Consider the following 23,622-nt stretch of genomic DNA (forward strand, 5'->3'; position numbering starts at 1 on the left):
CAGTAATCTTCCTGCTCCTGCTCCTCATGTGTCAGAGAACTCATCGCTGGACGTCCAAATGCACAAACACTCGTCTGTCTCCGTCTGACTGAGCACATTGTCCTGCAGAAAGGAAGAGGACCACAGGAGGGTTGCTCGCTGATAGAAACTAACAGTAGTAATGTTGAGTTTAGCCAGCTGTATAAATGTGGCTTCTTCCTGTATGTTTAAAGGATTTGTCTGAACCCAAACTTTGAGCCTATTAGCAACATCTTATCTCCATTTCTTCAACATATGATCTTATTAGCAACATCTTATCTCCATTTCTTCAATAGTTGAGCTTATTAGCAGCATCTTATCTCCATTTCTTCAATAGTTGAGGTTATTAGCAACATCTTATCTCCATTTCTTCAACATATGAGCTTATTAGTAACATTTTATCTCCATTTCTTCAATAGTTGAGCTTATTAGCAACATGTTGTCTCAATTTCTTCAATAGTTGAGCTTATTAGCAACATGTTGTCTCAATTTCTTCAATAGTTGAGCTTATTAGCAACATGTTGTCTCAATTTCTTCAATAGTTGAGCCATTAGCAACATTTTATCTCCATTTCTTCAATAGTTGAGCTTATTAGCAACATTTTATCTCCATTTCAGAAATGCTTCTTCATTATTGTAGCTCACTAGAGCCTCGAATCAGTTGGTGATCCCAAAGGTCAGTAATAAACTTGGAGCCTCGGCCAACAACACATCTATGTTTAACGTATTACTCTGAGGTGATTCATGTTTACTTGGTGTCGTAACCCTGGCTCAACGGGTCTGTTAGTGGAGCTTCTATGTCGTGAACGGCCTGCTGTACGGCGATGAAACCAAAACAAGGAGCTGAAAGACGCTGGAACTCCCTGAAGCTGAGGGAAGCTGCGGCGCTGTTGACGATGCTCTGTGGTCGCTCTGAACAGAGCAACCCCTTTCACACCGCACAAATGATCTACTGTTTGAATAAAAACATTGGTGATTGTATTGTAAAGCTCTGCTTTCCTCACAGCGTTGCAACAGAGCGGCCATTGATTTAACGATGCGAGTGCTGCTGGTGGCCTCCGGTCGGGCCATGCGGTCCCAATATCCTGGGTCCTGATGCATCCTGGTATCTATGTTGCATATCATTCGTCTTCCCTCTTCATATTTCCCCTGTGTTCTCCATCCTCGACTATCTGAAAGATCACAGTAAAAAACAAACACCGGCTACATAACAAGACAATGTTACTGCCACGTTTCCAGGCTTTGTTGCAAATGACTTGTTGTTTTTGGAGACTTTTGTCTTCAAGCATGTTCATATAGAGTAATAATTATTACAAATAAGTAATACTGACACCAGTGCAAAATAGCATAGCAATAAAAGTAAGGTGTGTATATATATAGTAAAAAAAAGTAAATTACAGCTAAAAAGATGAAAAACAAGGTTAAAAATATAATAATAATAAAACACAATAGCACATAATACATTGAAAGTATGCACAAACAAGCGGAAACTGAGAGGTGTTGCCGGACTTTTTTTGGAGTATGACATCATACAAACCGCTGCATTTTTAAATGCGTTGCCAGATAACCGGAAAGTGAGGAAGAAAGTTGGAGCGTCGGATTATGCAGAACGTCATCGTCGGTATTTAAACGTTACGGGACAGCTGGCTGCAGATCAGTACGCTGAGTGTAATGAAATCACAGTTCTGCATCCTGGCACTGGAAAACATGGTGAACCAGAAAGAAGGCATTTTGTTTGTGTGTGTGTGTGTGTGTGTGTGTGGTTTTGCTGAACCAGGATCAGCTGCTGCTCTCAGAGCTCTTCAAAGGCCTCCCATAAAACCTCTGGATCTTAATCGGATGCTGTTCAGACTCCACATTGTAATTACGTCCCAACACATTTCTGTCTGCATGCTCCTACAAAGGAGTGTGTGTGTGTGTGTGTGTGTGTGTGTGTGTGTGTGTGTGTGTGTGTGTGTGTGTGAGGCCGAAGGGTGGTCGTTTTCTGTTGTGTGCAGTCGATGTCTCTTTGGGAGGTTTAAGCTGCATGTTATATCACGTTAACATTGTGTTTGGGCTATTGATGTTTGTATGATATTTGCACAGATGTGTGTGTGTGTGTGCAGCTTATCTTTTCCATGCTCTTCTCACCAAGTTTCTTTGGTCTAAATTGGATGTGAAAGGAAATCCCATGTCTGCAAGGCTTCCACTGCAGGCACAGACCTGTGTGTGTGTGTGTGTGTGTGTGAAGCCTTTACCATGCCACAGTGGATTAACCACAGAGTCTGAGCTGTAACACTGGCAACACAGGCTGTGAAGGAGAGATTTTCAGAGAGAAAAACCAGAGGCACGGACCAGATAGTCGATGGAGGACCTGGGTTTAAGATTGGAAAAAAAAAAAGGTTTTAATTCTAAAACGCAACATGTTTGGCTCGAAGAAGAATAAGTTACCAGTATTGTTAATTAATCCCCAATTCATAACCTTTGATCACAACCTCGGAGTGTATTTTATGTTTGTCTTACAACATTTCTGCATAATGTTTTTTAAGATAAGGTTGAATCCCTTTTGGAAATGTAGGCGAGCAGAAGAGCTTGTTGCTTTTTAATTTCAACACCGTCGGCCGCTGATTTCAAGTTTCTGTTTCAATGGAAACTTTAATTCCTTTGAGCACAGAAAACAAAACCGCTGCCTAGATCAGTGAATGTGAAAGACGGAGCGGTTTCACCGCCTTGTGGAGTGTTTGGAACGAAGGGATTAGCAGCGGAGAGGTGGATTATGCTGCAGCAGTCTGAGAGGTCTGCAACCGACTTTGGTTTTTAGAGTTTTTGTCGTTGTGGTTGTTAATGTGGCCGGATCGCCCAGCCAGGAGGCCGTGTGTTCGATCCCCGAGTGAAGCAAGAAGTCAACGTTGGTTTATTTGTCGTAACTTGCGTAATTCAGTATATGGCATCTCCGTAGTTACTTTAAACCAAACAATGATCTTTTCCTAAACCCAACTATGTTACAATCTTTTCCAAAACATGACTAAGTATTTCACGATTTCTTCCTAAACCTAACTAAGTATTTTACGATATTTTCCTGAACCAAGTTAACTATTTCACGATCTTTTCCTGAACCGAACTAAAGTATTTTACGATCTTTTCCTAAACCTGAAGTTAACTATTTTACGATCTTTTCCTGAACCTAAAGTTAACTATTTCACGATCTTTTCCTGAACCTAAAGTTAACTATTTCACGATCTTTTTCTGAACCTAAGTATTTTACGATCTTTTCCTGAATCTAAAGTTAACTATTTCACGATCTTTTTCTGAACCTAAGTATTTTACGATCTTTTCCTGAATCTAAAGTTAACTATTTTACGATCTTTTCCTGAACCTAAAGTTAACTATTTTACGATCTTTTCCTGAACCTAAAGTTAACTATTTTACGATCTTTTCCTGAACCTAAAGTTAACTATTTTACGATCTTTTCCTGAACCTAAAGTTAACTATTTTACGATCTTTTCCTGAACCTAAAGTTAACTATTTTACGATCTTTTCCTGAACCTAAAGTTAACTATTTTACGATCTTTTCCTGAACCTAAAGTTAACTATTTCATGATCTTTTCCTGAACCTAAAGTTAACTATTTTACGATATTTGCATCCAGAGTTCCTTCTCCTCTCGGGTTAGTGGTTCTCTCCTCCATGTCTGCCCAAATAAATATATGCTACTCTGCACCGGTACTTTACTTCTAGACGTAAAGTATCTTCATAATAAACTGTTTTTCTTGCATCGAATTTGTTCTCTCTGGTGGAGAAATGTGACAGTTTCCAAAACAGCGGCCGTGATTTTGCAGTTGAAAAATGTCGGAGCACAGAGCGGTGACGGCTGAGGAGAAAGATCTTCATCCTAGTTTGTGCCAAAAGAGTTCAATGCTGACATTTGAGTGCAAAAATAAACTGTCCATCATCCATTGCAGAGCTTACTTAGAAAGGACGTCTGTCACCTCCGATATTCATGGGGCGTCTTGCCAAAACCTCAGTTTAAAGAAAAAGGGAAATGTGGGTCCTGACACTGGAAGGCAACTTATCAGGCTTAGAATCATAGACTGTATGAAAGAAGTAGACGCAGTTGAAGCTTTGAGTTCAGAGTTTTGGCGGTCGCCATCTTGGATTTTTGCATGCAGCAATCTCCGATTCTGAAAAGTAAAGCCAATGCAGAAGTGCCTTAAAGCTGCATTCTCTCTCCTGACCACCAGGGGGCGACTCCTCTGGTTGTATAGAAGTCTATGCTTCATGTGTTAAAGCTGCATTCTCTCTCCTGACCACCAGGGGGAGACTCCTCTGGTTGTATAGAAGTCTATGCTTCATGTGTTAAAGCTGCATTCACTCTACTGACCACTAGGGGGCGACTCCTCTGGTTGTATAGAAGTCTATATAAATGACTCTACTTCTCTTGATGTATTCCCTCAGTAAACATTGTAAACATGAGTTTATGTCTCAATCTCTAGTTTCAAGTCTTCTTCAATACAGCATGATGTTCATTTAGTACATTATGGTCATTTAGAGTCAAACAGACCATAAAGCAGGGGACACTTTAGGGGCGGGGCTATGAGGTGATTGACAGGTCAACACCAGAGACTTGTACAGCGTCTCCACGTCACTTCTTTTAGAGCCAGGCTCAGATCTGTCAACAGATAACCAGTCTAACTGGTTTACTGGCGACACAGAAGGTTATGTAACAGTATCATCCTCGTTCAAGCACCAGCTAAGCACCCAGTGTTGTTTCACAATGTTTCATCATTAATTGCACACTGGGATGCGTCTCTCACCTCAACCTGGCAGCCGCTCAGCGAGGCAGCGGCTCCACCAGAGTCATTAAAAAGGAGAAGGAGGCTCAGCTCGCTGGGCCGCCGTGCTCTCATTGCTGGCATTTCTCAGATAAGAAGCAGCCAGCAAAAACTGATTTACAAGGCTCGTGTGTGTGTGTGTGTGTGTGTGTGTGTGTGTGTGTGTGTGTGTGTGTGTTTTAAAGGACTCAAAGTGTAATAAACTACCATGAAATACTCTGCCGGCAAAAACACATCAAGCTGCAAATCACATCACAGCGTTCAACGCTCGCTCGCCGTCTGTCATACAGCAGAGTGTGTGTGTGTGTGTGTGTGTGTGTGTGTGTGTGTGTGTACAGTATATTCACGTTTCAGATTGTTGAACCTAAATCTTTTTTCCCTTCATTTTTTTAATTTCTTTTCCTCCCGAGGTGCGTGTAATGTTTCTTCTCTGGTGTTCTTCCAGCTCTACATGTTTACTTCACTCCCATTTTCTTAACACTCTGGTACTTCTCTTCTCAGCATCGTCGTCATTTGATACTCGCGTCGATATTACGGGGGAGGGGAATTCCAAAAATGCGGGGCGTTAACTCCTTCTTTTATTGGATTTGCAGCCACCGGGGCTTTTCTGAATACCAGCGTGAAGCAGAGTAACGCAACACCGAGCTGGAGAGCTGAAACACTCAACTCTTGACCACACCCCCCAACAGTGATGTCATAGTGCGGTGGCCACACCCCCCAACAGTGATGTCATAGTGCGGTGGCCACACCCCCCAACAGTGATGTCATAGTGCGGTGGCCACACCCCCCAACAGTGATGTCATAGTGCGGTGGCCACACACCCCAACAGTGATGTCATAGTGCAGTGGCCACACCCCCCAACAGTGATGTCATAGTGCAGTGGCCACACCCCGAGTGCATGGTGACATCACAAAGTCCCGCCCCTTCCAGTGGAACAGCATGGGACCATATTTGGGGGAAAAAATCTAATATGTACGTCAGACAAATAAATTTTATCCTGTTTTTTGAATTGTGCCATAAATTACACAAATATTTGTAGTCAATTAAAATGTCAGGAAACGGTTATAACACAAAAATAAAACATGATCAAAACATATTCGTACTTATTTTTTTTACCAAAATAAGGTCCTTCGGGGGACATCGGAAGAGGCGGGACTTCGCCACAGTATTTATAACTTTCTAGGAAGGCTGCACCCTAACGGACCGCTTTTCTTTTAGTCAACCTGATGATTAATTTTTGGAGGCGGAGCCTAAGTGGAGGCAGAATAATTATTCAAATAAGTTTGCTTATAGCAAGTTTTGTTGCCGTGTTTTTTGAGCGTGAAGAGAGGAGGAGTTTCTGTGGAAATGTAGAGTTCAGTTTTGTTTTGAAGGAAGATATCTTCAATGTTGTTTTTTTCTAAAAAAAAAAAAAAAAGCCTTTAAAATCCACCAAAATCGTACTTACACTAGTTTTAAACTATTATTTTGAAGTTGAGAGATGTTGTCGTCGCTCGGTGAAGAAGAGTTTAATCTTGTTCAAATCCTCCGTCGACCATTTTGAACAAACTGGTACTTCAAAGCTTCAAACGAGCGCCAGAGACTCGAATTATTATGTTTTATTATGTTGCTCTTTTATGGTCTTATTTCCTCAGATGTTTCGTCAGCCGGTGCGTGTTTTGCTTGTCAGTTTTTCACATTTGAATACAGTAAATTTAGACAGATGTTTTGTTTTTTTTGGAAGCATTAAAAAGGGTCTACATTTCCACACCTTTTTTGGGAAGCTTTTCGCACATCGGAGCTGGTTCCTGAAATGTTTCCCATATAGGTCTCTTGGTCTCTTTTGGGGTAAATGCATGAAAGACCAAACTTGGTACTTTAATAATAAGAATGTTTCCAGAATGCACTGATATAGAAACATGAACATGAGTTTATTAAATCCCAAGGACGCTCTGTGCCGCTGTGCAGAAGGTTACGTTCACCGCTGGATGTATTCATAATGTCCAGTTAATTAAAGACGGGACGTGTTGAGACGCTTCAGAACTGACGCCCCCTCTTTCTTTTCTTTTGATGAGTCACTCGACTTTGTAAAAGAGGAACACAACGTTCCGGAAAGGTAACTGGTGTGAAAGTACACAGAGGGACTGGTGGAGGAACCCAACGGTGACGAAGGACGTTAGAATGTTGTGGAGTTAATGAGAAGGAGATTGTTTAAACCGTTTAAACTGATCACGGGACGAGACGAGTCGGCAGCTGTCTGGTTCGGCAGATGATTGATCGATCGCGTCACACTTTGGCGATTTTGTTAAAACGTCAGTGTAAAAACCCCAAAAAGATGAAATACACTATACACGAAATATTACCTGAAGGAGAAGTTGAAATGTTACAAACATCTGTTTTATATACGCTTTAAATCATAGACTGTATATAAGAAGTGGACGTCGTCACCCGTTGGTTTGTGGACTTCTATACAACCAGAGGAGTCGCCCCCTGCTGGTCAGAAGACAGAATGCAGCTTTAACACATGACGCATAGACTTCTATACAACCAGAGTCGCCGCCCCCTGGTTGTCAGTAGAGAGAATGCAGCTTTAACACATGAAGCATAGACTTCTATACAACCAGAGGAGTCAGAGAATACAGCGTTGACATGAAGCATATACTTCTATACAACCAGAGGAGTCGCCCCCTTGTGGTCAGAGAGAATGCAGCTTTAACACATGAAGCATATACTTCTATACAACCAGAGGAGCGGCCCCTGGTGGTCACTAGAGAGAATGCAGCTTTAAGACTCTTCAGTATTTGATTAACTTTTAAGAATTCAAGGATTGTCATTATGTACATGGACATCTCGCCAAAGGTTTTAGGTTTGCTGTTGTCTTTTGAATGAATAGAATAATGAATGACGCTTGATAGAAATTGGTCCCACATTGGTAGAACTTGGATTAAGATGGCCGTACCACAAACTGCCATTAATATCAGTTGTAATCTAGTTTAACCATGAGGCATTAAAGAGCTGTGGTAGTCCGAGGTCGATCATCCTGCCAGAAGTGGGAGTTAAGTGTTGTATCGGCTGATTGGCGGCGTAGGTGGTTGATTAGTGTGGTCCAGATTACACGGACCACTAAAGTCTGATTAGGCTGAGTCATTGAAAAAAAGTTGAAAGCTTGGGGTTTTCTCCATTAAGTGTAATTAGCAGCTGTGTGTGTGTGTGTGTGTGTGTGTGTGGGCGTCGTCGTCTCTGAAGTTTGCATCCACTCATTTCAGTTTTGAGCTGTTTCTCTGTATAATGAACCTTCCCCTTTTTTAAATGGCAGTTAGTAGCTCATGGCTTCAGATTTCTTTTGGTTCTGTTCCATGTTTTAACTCTAATTGACTTCTCAGAATGATGAAACACTTCTCAAAACCCCACGGGACGATTCTCAGATTAAATACTAATGCACTGAGGTTTTCACCAAGCAGCAGTGTGGTTTTAAATGTTTTTTCCTCAGCCCTGAATGTGAACATAAGATTTGCGTTTGTATCGAATAAAATATTATTTGTGGAGTTTTCAAGATGAAGATTTGGGGTAAATTACTCAAGGTCCTCTTGTGAAGAGGAAATCGAGAGAGAAATCAAGTAATTTTCTCATAGACTTCTATACAACCAGAGGAGTCCCCCCCTGGTGGTCAGGAGAGAGAATGCAGCTTTAACACATGACGCATATACTTCTATACAACCAGAGGAGTCGCCCCCTGGTGGTCAGAGAGAGAATGCAGCTTTAACACATAATGCATATACTTCTATACAACCAGAGGAGTCGCCCCCTTGTGGTCAGGAGAGAGAATGCAGCTTTAACACATGAAGCATATACTTCTATACAACCAGAGGAGTCGCCCCCTGGTGGTCAGGAGAGAGAATGCAGCTTTAACACATGAAGCATAGACTCTAATTGTAGAGTATAATGGATTTATTTATTTGCATGAAATCGGAATGAATCCAAATGTAACCAAACTGCTAAATAACGGATGTAACGTTTGTGTTTTGTGCAGGAGAGGAAAGAAGAGGTGGTTCATGTCATCGGAGGTCAACAGGCCTCAGCACTTAACAGGTAAGTCGGCAATAATCACCTCTACTTTACTTTCTCTGATTATACTTTTAGAATAATGTCTTCCTGTCCTTCAAGAGATAATCTGCTTTCAACTGTTGCTGTCTTTTTAGACTGATATTGTTATCGTTTTAAACCCATAAACCAGGATTGAGTCTTTTCCTCAATTTGTTGAAACTTTTTGTGGCATTTTCACCTTTTTTATTTATGGTATGTAACCAAGAGACATACAGGAAATGTTGGAAAAGAGCGGAGTTAATGTCTCCAGCCGGGATGGAATTTATTGGAAAAAATAAAATTATTTTGCTTTATTTATATTTTGTTTTGTGCTTCAGCTGTCCTTTCAGATTTTTTTTTTTATAAATACTATTGTGCTAAATGTTTGCAAATTTCAGAATGAAGTCAAATGTTTGTACATTACAACACATCCGTTTCCTGTTGTTGTTGTTGGCAGATAGTGATGGAGACGCATCACGGAGAGATCATGACAAATTAAAGGTTACAGTCGTGTGATTATTATTCAGCTTTTGTTTCTTCGTCGTTGTGAATGTATACATAAAGGAACATATAGGAACCTTTGCTTTAGTTCACAACTCACACTCAGCTTTGTTATCCCCCCAGTGGGGGAAATATAATACACAAAGACGTGTCTCGCAACTTTTTCTCGTCAGGTTTCTCTTGTGTAACGCGTATCGCAGCCTCATGGGGCAGTTAGCACGCCGTGTTTTATTGTTGAATTCCTCCACTCATACAAAGGCCTCCTGCTTTTCTTTCTCTCGTCATATAAAATTCCCATAAAACCAGTTCATTAAACTGGAGTTGCTGTGTCAACACATAGCGCTGCAGAGCGGTTACCTAATTATTTGGCCTTTTATAACGCACATAAACGCACGTTATTTCTCTAGTGTGAAGCCTGTGTGTGTGTGTGTGTGTGTGTGTGTGTGTGTGTGTGTGTGTGTGTGTGTGTGTGTGTGTGTGTGTAAACACATGGGAGGCTGATAAAGAGAAAACAGGAAAGTATGTCTGATAAAGTCACTGATACAGGAAGTAGTTCAGCTGTAAAAATACTGTTTGGATGTGTTGTGATGTTTTAGACAAACAGTCTTGAGTACAATCACAGGCTGGATATTAATAATGAACGGTGTATATTTATGTAACATTATGGTATCGGCTGTTTCCTACATTACATGTAAACTAGTTGGACAGGAAAGTCTGCACTCACTTTGAACTAGACTTCTATACAACCAGAGGAGTCACCCCCTGGTGGTCAGCAGAGAGAATGCAGCTTTAACACATATACTTCTATACAACCAGAGGAGTCGCCCCCTGGTGGTCAGGAGAGATAATGCAGCTTTAACACATATACTTCTATACAACCAGAGGAGTCGCCCCCTGGTGGTCAGGAGAGATAATGCAGCTTTAACACATGAAGCATAGACTTCTATACAACCAGAGGAGTCACCCCCTGGTGGTCAGGAGAGAGAATGCAGCTTTAACACATGAAGCATAGACTTCTATACAACCAGAGGAGTCACCCCCTGGTGGTCAGGAGAGAGAATGCAGCTTTAACACATGAAGCATAGACTTCTATACAACCAGAGGAGTCACCCCCTGGTGGTCAGGAGAGAGAATGCAGCTTTAACACATGAAGCATAGACTTCACTTGTTGGATTAGAAGTTCATTATAAAATGATTTTGTAAAATTTTGGTTCGGATCTTTGATCTTTTTTTTTTGCATTTGTTATTATTCTATGGACTCAACGACTACTTAAAAAGCACTCAATAAATTTGAAGTGTAAATATTCGTAAGTTGCCGTACTGCTTCTTCTCATGTGACTAAACACGCTTAAATAAAGTCTATTATTATTATTAAACACAAGTTGAAATGTTATTTTCCATCCAACCTACTTCTTCTTATTTGACTGAGATACAAGTTTTGAGAAAAACTTCTCAAATCCTTAGCATCACACACACACACACACACACACACACACACACACACACACACACACACACACACACACACACACACACACACATACGTTCTCCCACGTTCCTGTGGGAGCTGTGCAGGAACAACTCTGGTTTATTTTGTGGAGGGAAGTTCAGTGTGTTTGCATCTTTGTTTCTGTGTGGGTGTGTGTGTCTCAGGAGGGAAGCTGCAGCTGTGAAGGGCTCAAAAAAAAACAACCTGTGTGTACTCCACTGGCACGCTGGAGAAGACGGGGACTCGTCGGTATCACCGTCAGCACTTCCGCTCCAGAAAAGTCTCGCCACCTCGAGGCTCTAGTGCAGATTGAGTACGTTCATGTCAGTTTCGTGAACATGCACGCTATCGTGGACGCATTATTACTGCACATTTAGTCGAGAGCTCTTCCACATCATCAACCCTACGTTTGCGGCCTCCGGCTGGATGATGCACAAATCCTATTGTTAAAATAAAATGGAACAATCCTCAAATGCAAGTCAAAACATGCTCCAAAAAGAGATAAGATTTGAAAACTTTATTAATCCCCACTGCTATAGACATTTCTCACAAAGTGCATAGCAGACAAGAAACACATCGCAAAGGAACAAACACCAGAACATGCCATGAAACAAGACACATGACCGACATCAGAAAGATGCTAAATCTAAAAACCAGCTAACGGTGTTCATTAAAAAAATCTAACTGCTGCTGGTAGAAAAGACCTTCTGAGTCGTTCACATGCACCGCTGCATCACCTCCAGCATCCCTCTATTCTGCCACAGAGCTTTCATGTTTGCACAGACCTCAATTAACGAGAAAAAAAAAAAAGCATTTTCAATTTCCTATGCGCTCCAAATGTTTCCTGCAGGAGCGATTGTGCAACGGGTCGGACGGCTACATTTTTAGGACTGATGAAAGAGATTGTTCTTGTTTGCATCAGGGGAGCTAGTGTGGTTTAGCAACCTGGAAACAACACAACATGTAGACGGTTCCCATTTTGCTACAAGCTTTTTACCGTCCACGCAAAATGTTCTCGTCAAATGGCGGCAAGATGAAAGCAAAAGGCACGAAAAAGGTGATAAAATGTCTCAAAACGGTTCTGAAGAACCAAACGATCCAAACGCAACAATATTCTTTTTGGTAAACTGTTGCGTTTTCTGGAATTTCCTCCCGGGAAGGAACCGTCTGTTCTGCACGTGCTCAAAGCCGTCCGCCGGAGAAGTCGGTTCACAAAGCAACTACGGAGACCGAAAGAGATACTGAGGTACAAAAAGTCAAGAACATTGTGTTTCCGCATCAGGACAAACTTTTTATTAAAGATAACGCTTTGCCACGATAAGTCCTCAAAGGGAAACATGAAATACTTCCGTGACCACGTAACTCTCAGTTGGCGTGCTTCAGCTCCTCATTGGGACTTGTTGGGTTCAACTTGATCTCTTTTGTGGCAAAAAAAAACCTGCTGTACTTTTCCAGGAGCGTTCCCTGTTCCCATGTTTGTGAACATATGGATGTAGAAACTAAACATCTTTTATTTTGAGGCCAAAGCTGGAGTCTAATGTCATCGTAACGGAAAGAAACAAAATGGCCGAAGCCATCGGAAACAATTAGAATAAACCTACGTGAACGTTTTTTGTCTTTGTCCAGTGTTGCAGTAAATAAAATCGTGAGAAATTGAAATTGTTGCTCGCAGAGCTGTAATCAATAATGATATTAATCCTCTATTTGTTTTCACATCACCAGAGAAGGAGTATCTGCAAAATACACACTGCTGAGACTCACCTCACCTCAGGATCCATCGCAGTTTGATTTGCAAATAAACCTTCAGCTCCTCCTCATTTCATGATATAATAATATATATATTATATTCGGGATACGGCTTGAATATTGTATCGTATTATATATAATTCAATATCTAATTGCATAGTCTATGGAGCGTGAGTATTTTAATTCAGATGATGCTGGAGGTGACGGATGGACGGAGAATAAGAACATCAAGAAGTAGAGAGGAGGTGATAATGAAAAGTATCTGAGCAGACGGACTCTTCTAATGAGTCGAACGGGTCCAGTTCTCCCAGTGACGGTGATTCATTATTATTATTAATATTATGTCGGCCTCTGCGTGACCGCTCGTCCCTAAATGTGCTGATGCACTTCTTCAACTGGTGCTGGGAAGAAGAACATATATAAAGAATGTGATCTCTGTCTCTTATCTCGCCTCCTTTTATTATTTCCCAGCATTCAGCTGGGTGCAGCATGAGACGGGAGAATCAGTCGGCATTGAACATGGTTGAATGCAGCGCTGATGAAAGCTCATGCTGATAATAGCTTTTTCATTACGTCCTTAGCCGGCTTGGCGTTTCATTTTCTTTTGCAGACTTCTAATTCTCACTGCTGCTGCTGGCCGTGTGCCAGAGTCTTTTACACACTCTTTTACTCTCATATTTTTGTGTGTGTATATATCGCATTTCTACTCGATTTTAAGCTTCGTGGAGGAAGACTGGGTGGGAGCGACGTCTTGAGATTTATGGGTTTTTCCATGTGGCCTTTTTTTACGTCATTGATAAGACCGGACCGCCATGCTTTCCCCTAAATGTCGGTTAGAGGAGACGTACAATGAGACTTCACGACATTCGACTGTTTTTAGCCACGTTAGACAAGTTAGCCGTGTAGCTGCTACACGTGATTTGTTCCTTTTCTCTGTTTTATATCAGTGTGACTTTGATATCTTCTGTTTTTCTCTTTTAGTCAAACAAAAACAAGATATTTCTGTCATTTTCAGACCAAATGATGATTTAATTGATCCAAAAAATAATCAAGAGATGAGGAGACTTTTGGGTCTTTCCCTTCTTCTGACTCGATTATTCATGTTTTGGGTGTTTTCTTCATGCTGAATGACTATTTTCTGAGAAACTCTTGTGGACACAAGGTTTAAAGTGGAGCTTTTGTGCGATTCTTTGTGGAGAAACTCAGGTTTTTACAGATCTGTTGATTTAATCAGCTAATTGATTAGTGGACAATTCGGCTCTTTCATAAATAGTGTGGGAACAAAAAGAGTAACGGAAAAAAAACAGTAAAGGAAATAAGTATTTAAATAACTGGTTCATCGTTACAGAAACTGTATCGGCAACTGTTTTGATTATTCTATAGCTTCTTAAATATGAAGATTTGTTGTTCTCTGTTTTATACCAGTTGGACTTTGACTGTTTTTTGCCTGTTGGTCGAACTAAAACGAGACATTTCGGACATTTTATCGACCAAATGATGAATCGATTGATCCACAAAATAATCTTCTCACTCCATTAGTTGACTAATTGGTTCTAAGATTTCTTTAGTTGGTTGATTAGTGTTTTTTCTTTATGCTTTATGACTTATTTCCAAGACACTTATGATAATCATAACGCTTGTAAACACCAGATTTAAATCAGGTCTATTAAATCAATTCAATCAATTCATTGATTAGTGGACAGAAAAGGTCTCAAGTTGAGTTGGTGAGCTTCCATAAACAGCAAAGAGCTCAAATAAGTATTAATATTCATTGCCAGAAAATGAATTGGCGACTGTTTCGATAATTTTCTGGCTCCATCTTCTTAAATTTGAAGATTTGTATTTTTTGCATGTTTTTAAGTATTATTTGGGGTGTTTTTAAGTCGTTTTTTTAAGCCGTAGATCCTGAGTCGTGAGTTTCCGTGGAGAGAGAACTGGTGTTTTAGATATTGGGGAGAGCATGGAGGTATTGGGGAGAGCGTGGAGGTATGGGGGAGAGCATGGAGGTATGGGGGAGAGCATGGAGGTATGGGGGAGAGCGTGGAGGTATGGGGGAGAGCGTGGAGGTATGGGGGAGAGCGTGGAGGTATGGGGGAGAGCGTGGAGGTATGGGGGAGAGCGTGGAGGTATGGGGGAGAGCGTGGAGGTATGGGGGAGAGCGTGGAGGAGCATGGAGGTAAAGGGAGAACATTTGGGTCGTGCATCTTGGATTCGTTGCCTTCTCTTTTTGACCCTCTCTAAACATTCCTCCATAAACAAAGAAGTTGATCTTGGAAGTAGTTTCCAGAGCCGCTCCGTCTCGGCGGTCTTGATCAGAGCGGGGATCCTGTCAGATTGTTAAACAAACCAGTGCAGCTCTGTTCAACTCCCACTATATGTATCTCTCCTTCCCTCCCTCCTTGTTTTCCTCCCTCATTTTATCTCCTCTTCATTCCTCAAACCTTCATGAGGGAGTTTTTTCGTATTTATTTGACAAATTGCTTCTACTGTAAAGAACATTAATTACATTTATACAGAAGTCAGTTTGACTCCTCGACACTTTTCTGCATCAAGAAAGAAGGTTTTCCATTTGACTCGTTTCCGTGTTTTAGGACTAATTCCTGCATGTCAAGCAACTGAAATGTCAACGTACTGGACGTGTGTTAAACGTGTTAAATGTGTATTTCAGGACACTGAACTGTAACTACCACGTCACCTAGAAGATATGTTATGTCTCTTAAAGTTCAATCACTTATCAAAGCGCTAACGTTGCAAAGCCGCCCGCCATTGTTTTTAATGAACTTTGTCGTCACTGCCGCATTGCATTGTGGGATATTTATGCAGGCGTATGTTTGCGTACTGCCATGTCACCAGAGAGACGATGCTATGTGAATATTTTTGGTTTCCTACGACGGTTTTGGACGTATACCGTAAAAGTCAGGTTACAAGCTGCTACTACGTTCGGTGGGTGTCTGCTAGTTCCCCGCTGTAGCAAGCTAGCGCTGCTGCTAGTTTCCCGCTAACTTCCGCTGGCTCTCGCTAGTTCCCCGACAACCACCGAAGGTAGCGGGACCAGCCACGGCTCGACGCCCGGCTCGGGCAGAGGGGACACGGGCGGCGGCAGCAGCAGCGGGGAGCTAGCAGCAGCGCTAGCTGGCTACAGCGGGGAGCTAGCAGGGAGCTAGCAGCAGTGCGGAGCTAGCAGCAGCGCTAGCTGGGGAGCTAGCGGGGAGCTGGCAGCAGCGCTAGCTGGGGAGCTAGCGGGGAGCTGGCAGCAGCGCTAGCTGGGGAGCTAGCGGGGAGCTGGCAGCAGCGCTAGCTGGGGAGCTAGCGGGGAGCTGGCAGCAGCGCTAGCTGGGGAGCTAGCGGGGAGCTGGCAGCAGCGCTAGCTGGGGAGCTAGCGGGGAGCTGGCAGCAGCGCTAGCTGGGGAGCTAGCGGGGAGCTGGCAGCAGCGCTAGCTGGGGAGCTAGCAGGGAGCTAGCAGCAGCGCTATCTTGCTACAGCGGGGAGCTAGCAGCAGCGCTATCTTGCTACAGTGGGGAGCTAGCAGGGACAACCACAGAGTAGCGGCTTGTAACCCGGCTTTTACGGCACTAAAAGATCTCACATGTTAGCCGTGTGTTTTGAGCCCTCCGGGCCACTGTGCATCAGAGCAGTGACATACAGACAGAGTTTAGGGGTTTTACCCTGCAGGCTTTTGGTCTAATAAACACACTAATTAACTCTGTGTGTGTGTGTGTGTGTGTGTGTGTGTGTGTGTGTGTGTGTGTGTGATCTGATGACACAAAGCAGAAGGGGTCTGGAGGAGGACGAGGGACTGGAGGGATGAAAACAGAGCGGTGGTGTGTTGTGTTTGGGAAATGGGTCAAGAGGAAGTTGAGGGTGTGTTTTTTTAAAAGTGTGTGTGTGTGTGTGTGTGTGTGTGTGTGTGTGTGTGTGTGTGTGTGTGTGATGTTTCACAGCTGAGGCCGTGTTGTTGGTCAGTGTGGGAATTTGCTCTTTGTGTGTGTGTGTGTGTGTTTGTTGACGGTGCATAACTTAATTCCACAGGGAAGCCAGAGCAACAGCGCCTCTGTTTCCTGTCCTAATTGCTTACAATCCTACACACACGTCCACACACACACACACACACAGTCATTTACACTCTTTAAAAAGGACTTGTAACGCGGGTAGCTTTAGCATTGCCGTTGTTTAAACATTCTCGTTTATCTTCTTCACGCTACCTAAACACACATTTATCTTTCTTTCTTCTTGTTTTTCATCCTCCTCTTTCTGCACTTTACAGTGTTTCACCTCTCTGATCTTTTCCCTTTGGACGTTCATCTGTACGGTCGAAATATGAAAAACATAAAATATTAATCGTTGCTTTTTCTTTAAAATGCAACAGTGCTCATTAGCATGAACCGCCCACGGCTGGAGAACCACCTTTGCACAGGTGCGCCATGTTTATTCTGTAAGCCAATCAGAGCAGACTGGGCTTTGAAAGGAGGGGGGCTCTTAAAGAGACAGGAAGCTTTCAGGCAGACGGTGAATACAGACGAGAAAAATGTGTTGAACCTGAAAATGAGCAGGACATGTCCTCTTGAAGTTATTTAATTAAGCCCAAAATACAAATGTTTCTCTGTTTGAAGCTTCTCCAGTTTGAGAATGTGCTGCTTTTCCTTGTAAACTGAATATTTTTGGGTTTTAGACAGTTTGTCTGGCAAAACTAGACAATTTAAGACGTCAACAAGAAGACTAATAACCAATAAATACTACTTTTTTTTTTTTTACATTTTGGAGACCAAAAGGTTAATTGACTAATTAAGAAACTGTTCTGCAGATTAATCGACAACGACGTCGTCAGTTTGAGCCTCAATAATAAAATATAAAACCTTCTTTACACACCTGGAGTCACAGCCTGTGAACCGGTACGGCATCGCCTCCACTGGACGTGCACACAACTTTTAGACCGAAAACACACTTTTTGTGCGACCCCCGAATCCGTCGTTAACGCCGTTATTTACACCTGAGCTCCACCCCGCTGTTACTCGCCATAAACAACGGTTTGCTGACCTGAACGTAAACCGGCGGCGCGATTCCCACACCGTGCAGCTGAGGCTCATTTTAGTGTGTGTGTGTGTGTGTGTGTGTGTGTGTGTGTGTCACACAACATCGTCTGTGGACGCCGCTAGAATTTAAAAATCACTGAGCGGAGTGCAGACGTTTTGTGGTTGAAAAGAATTCGCTTGAGTTTAAAAGGAGAAAGCATTTCATTTAAAGTGTGTGTGTGTGTGTGTGTGTGTGTGTGTGTGTGTGTGTGTGTGTGTGTGTGTGTGTGTTATGATGGAAGTGCGACAAAGTGGGTTTTTGGGGCATTTGAAAGCAAAAGAAAAGTGGAAAAAAGTGAGAATTTGGCTGCTTTTATCTGTTGACTTTATTTGGAAATTGAATATTTTTCAGACAAAACAAGATGTTTGAAGACGTAACTTTGAGTTTTAGGAAAAAAAGCCGAACATTTTCACATTTTATAGATGAAAATAAATCAGAAAATACCATGTTTTTATTATTAAATGTGTATAAATGAGGAATGAAAGAGTAAAGTTATATAAATGAGGTTATGAATGCTGTGAACAAACTTCTTTAAAGAGAAGTTTAGTAACATTACACACATAAGACTCTACAGGTGAAAACATCGCTGACATTACGAGGATTTATTGTATTACAAGTTGTATGAAATGTTGTGTTTAAATATGCAAATGAGGCGTAATGTACTGTCCCTCTTGACTTTGAGCATTTAAATGCAGAAGCTGAGCACAAAGTGAAGCAGTGGGTCTTTGTCTCTGGACGAAGCTGCTGCTGTTGCACCGTCCCTCTTGGCACATGACTCATGGTGTGTGTGTGTGTGTGTGTGTGTGACAGACGGTGTGTGTGTTAGTTTTTTCCCGGCGTAGAGGTCACACGGAGAGCAGAGGGCGTTCCCGCCTCCAATCTGGACCTGCTGAGTGTGTCCGTCCTCCGTCTGCTTCATTCTTTATAAAAATGCAACCCCAAAAAACCCTTCTGCTAAGAATCATATGAGGAATACGTGTAAAGTCACATTGCAGTCGCACTTTGTCTTTTTTTTATTTTATTTTTTATGTTATTCTTCAAATCTAAAGCTACTTTTTGCCTTTTGAGGCCATTTACTGATTCATCTTCTCGGAGAGAGTGGAGGTTGAGCGGAGAGAAGAGAACACGATGACGTGAGTAAACCTGGAACTCCTCCGTTAGAAAGTAGTTCTCCTCTGCTTAAAATAAACGTTGAGGTTTGGAGGAAAAACATTTTGACTCAATTTTTCTCTACTTTTTCTAAACAAACAATCGATTAAAGGAGAAAATGTTAAGCAGATTTAACCCTTAATGGAACTATTAATTAGTTAATAATTCAAAATGACTCATTGATCATATTCTGTAACCAGTGCAGCAGTAAATCATGCTGGAATTAGCACGCTAACTAGCATACTAGCTGGCTAGCTAGCCAACGTGCTAATTCCACCATGTTTACTGCTACACTTGTTGAATGTGCTGAACAGCATTTTATTTTCTAAAACTAGCGAAGATGTTTTAACCCAAACTGAGTTGTTTCCTGTGAAGACGGAACTTTATTTTGAAAAGCCAAAACGAGCAGAAATTGAGTTTTGGACTTTTTTTTAAAGATATACGTTGAATATAATATTTTTTATAATAGTGGATGGTCACAAAGGACATTTTAAGACATTAGATACATTATACAACATATTCCGGATTAATGATTCATATTTATTTTTACATTTTGAAGGAAGGTCTTTTAACTTAGTACTTTTACTAATTATTCATTTTAACTAAGTAAAGTAAGTAAAGGATCTGAGTTCTTCCACCACATAAATCCATAAAAAGTAAATGAATCCATGTTTTTAGGAGCCGTGTATTTAATCCCTTTTGGGGACTTAAACCACAGTGTTGATCATTCCAATCTCCAGTCTTATTTGGGGTTTTAAAAATACAAACCTCTTATTATCATTATTTTTTTTGTTATACATCACAAGTGCACCATAATTGTCGAGCGGTCGCTCCCCAAAGCCGACGTGATGAATATTCATTGCGTTTCTCCAGCTACTTCCTGATGATGGAAGGAGACATTGTGCCGACTGATGCTTCGCCATCTGGATGTTTATATGTTGGATGTTAGACGCTCCAACATATGGATGCACACTCACGTGTAAAACACACACACACACACACACACACACACACACACACACACACTCGAGCGAGTCGGGCTCTGCTATCCAGAAGCATATGGTTCTTTGAGATAGAGTGCAGACAGACTGGGCCATTCTGTTGGATAGCACCGAGGGCCTCGGCACTGTCAGAAGTGCTGCCAAGCAAACTTCACCCCACACACACACACACACACACACACACACACACACACACACACACACGCTCAGTCTTGCCTCACTGACTGCTTTGCTGCTCGTTTCAATGCGAAGTGAAAGGCCGACATTCATTTGTGTTCCTGCAGGAGAGGAGAGTTCAACAGCGGTGGAAAGTACCTCAGTTCACTTAAGTGTTGTACTTTGTAGTGCAAATTCAAAGTACTTGTATTTTTCCTTTGGGTATTTCTATTTCCATGCCGCTTTAAACTTCTACTCGGAGAGAAACACATTGGTTGTTTTCACTGCATTGTGGTTCTCAGAAAGCTTTCGTTACTCTTCAGATTGCAGTCTTGATTATTTGAGGTATAAAGTTTCAAGTGAGTCCACTGAAGTCTGACTTTAACCCAGGAGACGGCTGTTCAAGTCCTGGGCAGTACTTTGGTTGCCTACACAGTTTTTTGGCGAACCTTTCAACCTGTTTTTATAGCGTTTTCTGTTTGTTTCAACTCATGTCGTTAATTACAAGTTTATTGCGGTAGTTCAGTATGATGTGTAATTCTGTTGTGATGAACTGAAGGAGGAAGTGTTTCCTTTGTGTGTTGACTTCTTCAGATAAATAAACTATTTAAAAAGCTGGAAAAATACATCATCAAGCTGAAAAACAGTTTTTCTTTTTGGAATATGAAGCATTGATGTAGATTAAACTAACCAACAGGATATAAAGGAGTTGCAATGCAACATAAATATATAATAATAATAATAAAGTACTTCTTCCAGCACTGCTGACGGGAAGATGAAGGTATCTGCAGCGTCGTTATGCTCTCTTCAGGGTCTGCAGCTTCTTGTGTGTTGGTTGTCTCATTACAGAGATTACTCCCCAAATTGATTCCTCCTCTTATCCCCGAAGTGAAAACAGTCCCTTTTTGTATTCTGGAGCCTGTGAGCACGAACGTTATCGTAAGTAGAGAACAAAACAGAAGCTCTCGAACTCTTATTACAAATTAAAATGCCTTTAGTTGTAATTCTCGCCCTGATGAAGGGCTCTATTTAAGCGCTCCATTAGTTTTGTTATTATTCCAGCCGGCAATATGCTTTTTCTCTCTGATGGATACGACAAGGTTTCTGACGGTTTTATTTTTTTTAAATTAATGACGTTTAATCCACATTACGCAGTTCTGCAGGTTCTCCAGCAGACTGCTGATGTTCACGATGTCTGAACTGTTCTTTCACGACTTCTCTTCCAGGACAGTGAGCTGGTCCATGTCATCAGAGATCAACAAACAGGCCTGAACGCTGAGCGAGCAGGTAAGACTTTTATTCTGAAAATCTTGCCATTTAAATTGTATTTTTCATCTCCAAAAGTTGCCGTTTTCTTTCACTCTTTTCCCATATTATTCGTATCATCTTGCCCTGCTGTCATTGGAAAGCATTGCTGGGTTCCCATGAACGCCGTCGGCTGTTTGTTTTGGCGTGTGTGTGTGTGTGTGTGTGTGGGGGGAGGGGGAGGGCGGGGGGTCTGGGTTAAAGGGTTAATTGGAGGCTTCAGGCCATTTTTAAGAAATGAATTCTTGCGGAGACCCTGCTGCCCCTCATGCAAACACTCTTCTCACATATCAGCCAATTACTGACTGTCTCTCTCTCTCTCTCTCTCTCTCTCTCTCTCTCTCTCTCTCTCTCATTGTGTTGCTTTGCACTTTTTATTTGAACTCTGAAGCTTTAATGCACAAAAACAAGCAACATTATATTCTCCTGCTACTGTGGCAAGATGATAAGGGCGGGCCAAGAAAACAACAACAGACGGGTTCCAAGAGAAAGAAGCAAAGGAATGAGAACAATTAAGCCAAACGTAACTACATTAACCCGAAAAGCCCCTTTTTGAAGAAGTTTGAAATGTCCTCGCTCCACGGGCTAAAACTCAAACGAGTAGACGTCAACCTTGAGGGATTACAGAAGACCTTTTTGTTTCTGCACAAACGCATCACAAGGTCTTATCATTTTTCAACATTGTGAACCTCGCAGGACCTGAGGACACGAGGTGTGGAGGTGAATACAGTCGCAACACATTTCTGACTAATTTCGATAGAGAATGCATCGTATTGGACGACAAGCTCCGCCCCATTTTGGAGGCGGGGCTTCAGGACTCTGCAGACGAGTCGGGAACGTTGCCCTCAGACGTACTGGTTGACTGCTTTTCACTTTGCTGCTCGATGCTTGACAAGCGGGCCTCGAGAAGCTCTTTCGGGGGCCCATTCCCAACGGACGCAACCATTACCCAATGTGCATTGCACTGGCGTAGACAAAAGTACAATAAAAAGGCGGGATTAGCAGCCGCTCCACAGAATGCAATGCAACGACCTGCCTGACTGAACTTGTTGCTGTAGTTTCCTATAATCCCCTTTGTCATTGGATGTTCATATTGAGGTTTTGTTTCCAAGCACTAAAGGAAACTTTTGGGTTTCTCTTGTCGGCTGCATACCCTTTTGTTTACCGCCGTATCACACGGTTTAGTCCTGTGAGGATGAATCCATACCAGATTGTGAAAAGAGGCTCCATTATCTTCTGTGGGCGGAAGGCTGGGTGTGGTCAGGTCTTTGGTCCGCTGGGCCCGTGAACACGCCCAGCTTTGATGTAGCTCGGTACACAGACCCACAATGCATCACTGACGGGGAACAAAACATGTCGATGCCACCAGTCTGCATGAAAGAAGCCGCATTATTAAACTGGGTGAAGTTACTCTTTCAGTAGGTTGTTAAAGCTATTTTTGGAGTGAAATATTCAAACCGAAGACGAGATGTTTTTCACATGTAAATGTTCTGGTGCATCATTTCTTACTTTGGGATTTCCTCTAGAATTTTTAAATAAAGATATTTCCGTTTGAAGGACGTTTGGCTGGACAATAGTAGTTTTTAATAGCGTTGCTTTTGGACTAGAAGGCGGACATTTTGGCTGAAGTTCTGCAGTGACATGAAAGACTTTCAACTGACCTGCATCTTGCTCATGAAGACTTGTGACTTGACTCACTGACCCTGGAGGGGGGAAGTTGACGTATGACTCCATGCACTTGAGACTTGCTTTGACACACTTGACTGAACTGACTTGAGACTTGTTTGGGACTTCTTGGACAAGACTTACTACTACATTTGGATTGGTCATAACTAACTCGGGGCTTGAATTGAGAGACTTGTCCTGGCAGGACTTGAACTCGTCTTTATGGACGAGACGATCTCTTTGACGAGACTTCATCTTTCACTCGGTCTTGTCCTGACTGACTGAACTTGCTCTTGGCTTGGCAATCTCCAATGCCACAGCTTCACAGTATTTCTTTACATAAATTCTTGAAGTTGTTGCTTCTTTTCCCCTTTTTTGTAATTAGATTAAAAGCCAGGCAGCGCGACCCGAGAACGAGTCATTTTGCACGCTTTTGCATCGGTACGCTAACGGCCTTTCTTTACATTACCGCGTGGCCTTGATGTGCAGAGACATTAAACTGCTATAACGCTGAACAACACATTACGGCTCCATTTGAGTCCATCTTCATTTTGGGTCCTTCTTTTATTTGTGTTGCGTAGCACAAATGTTCTACCGTGCACACGTAAAGAAAGACTACGCACAGATTAGCAACCACACTGTAATGCCTCG

This window comes from Taurulus bubalis (assembly GCF_910589615.1).
Source record: "Taurulus bubalis genome assembly, chromosome: 20".
Taxonomy (NCBI): Eukaryota; Metazoa; Chordata; class Actinopteri; order Perciformes; family Cottidae; genus Taurulus; species Taurulus bubalis.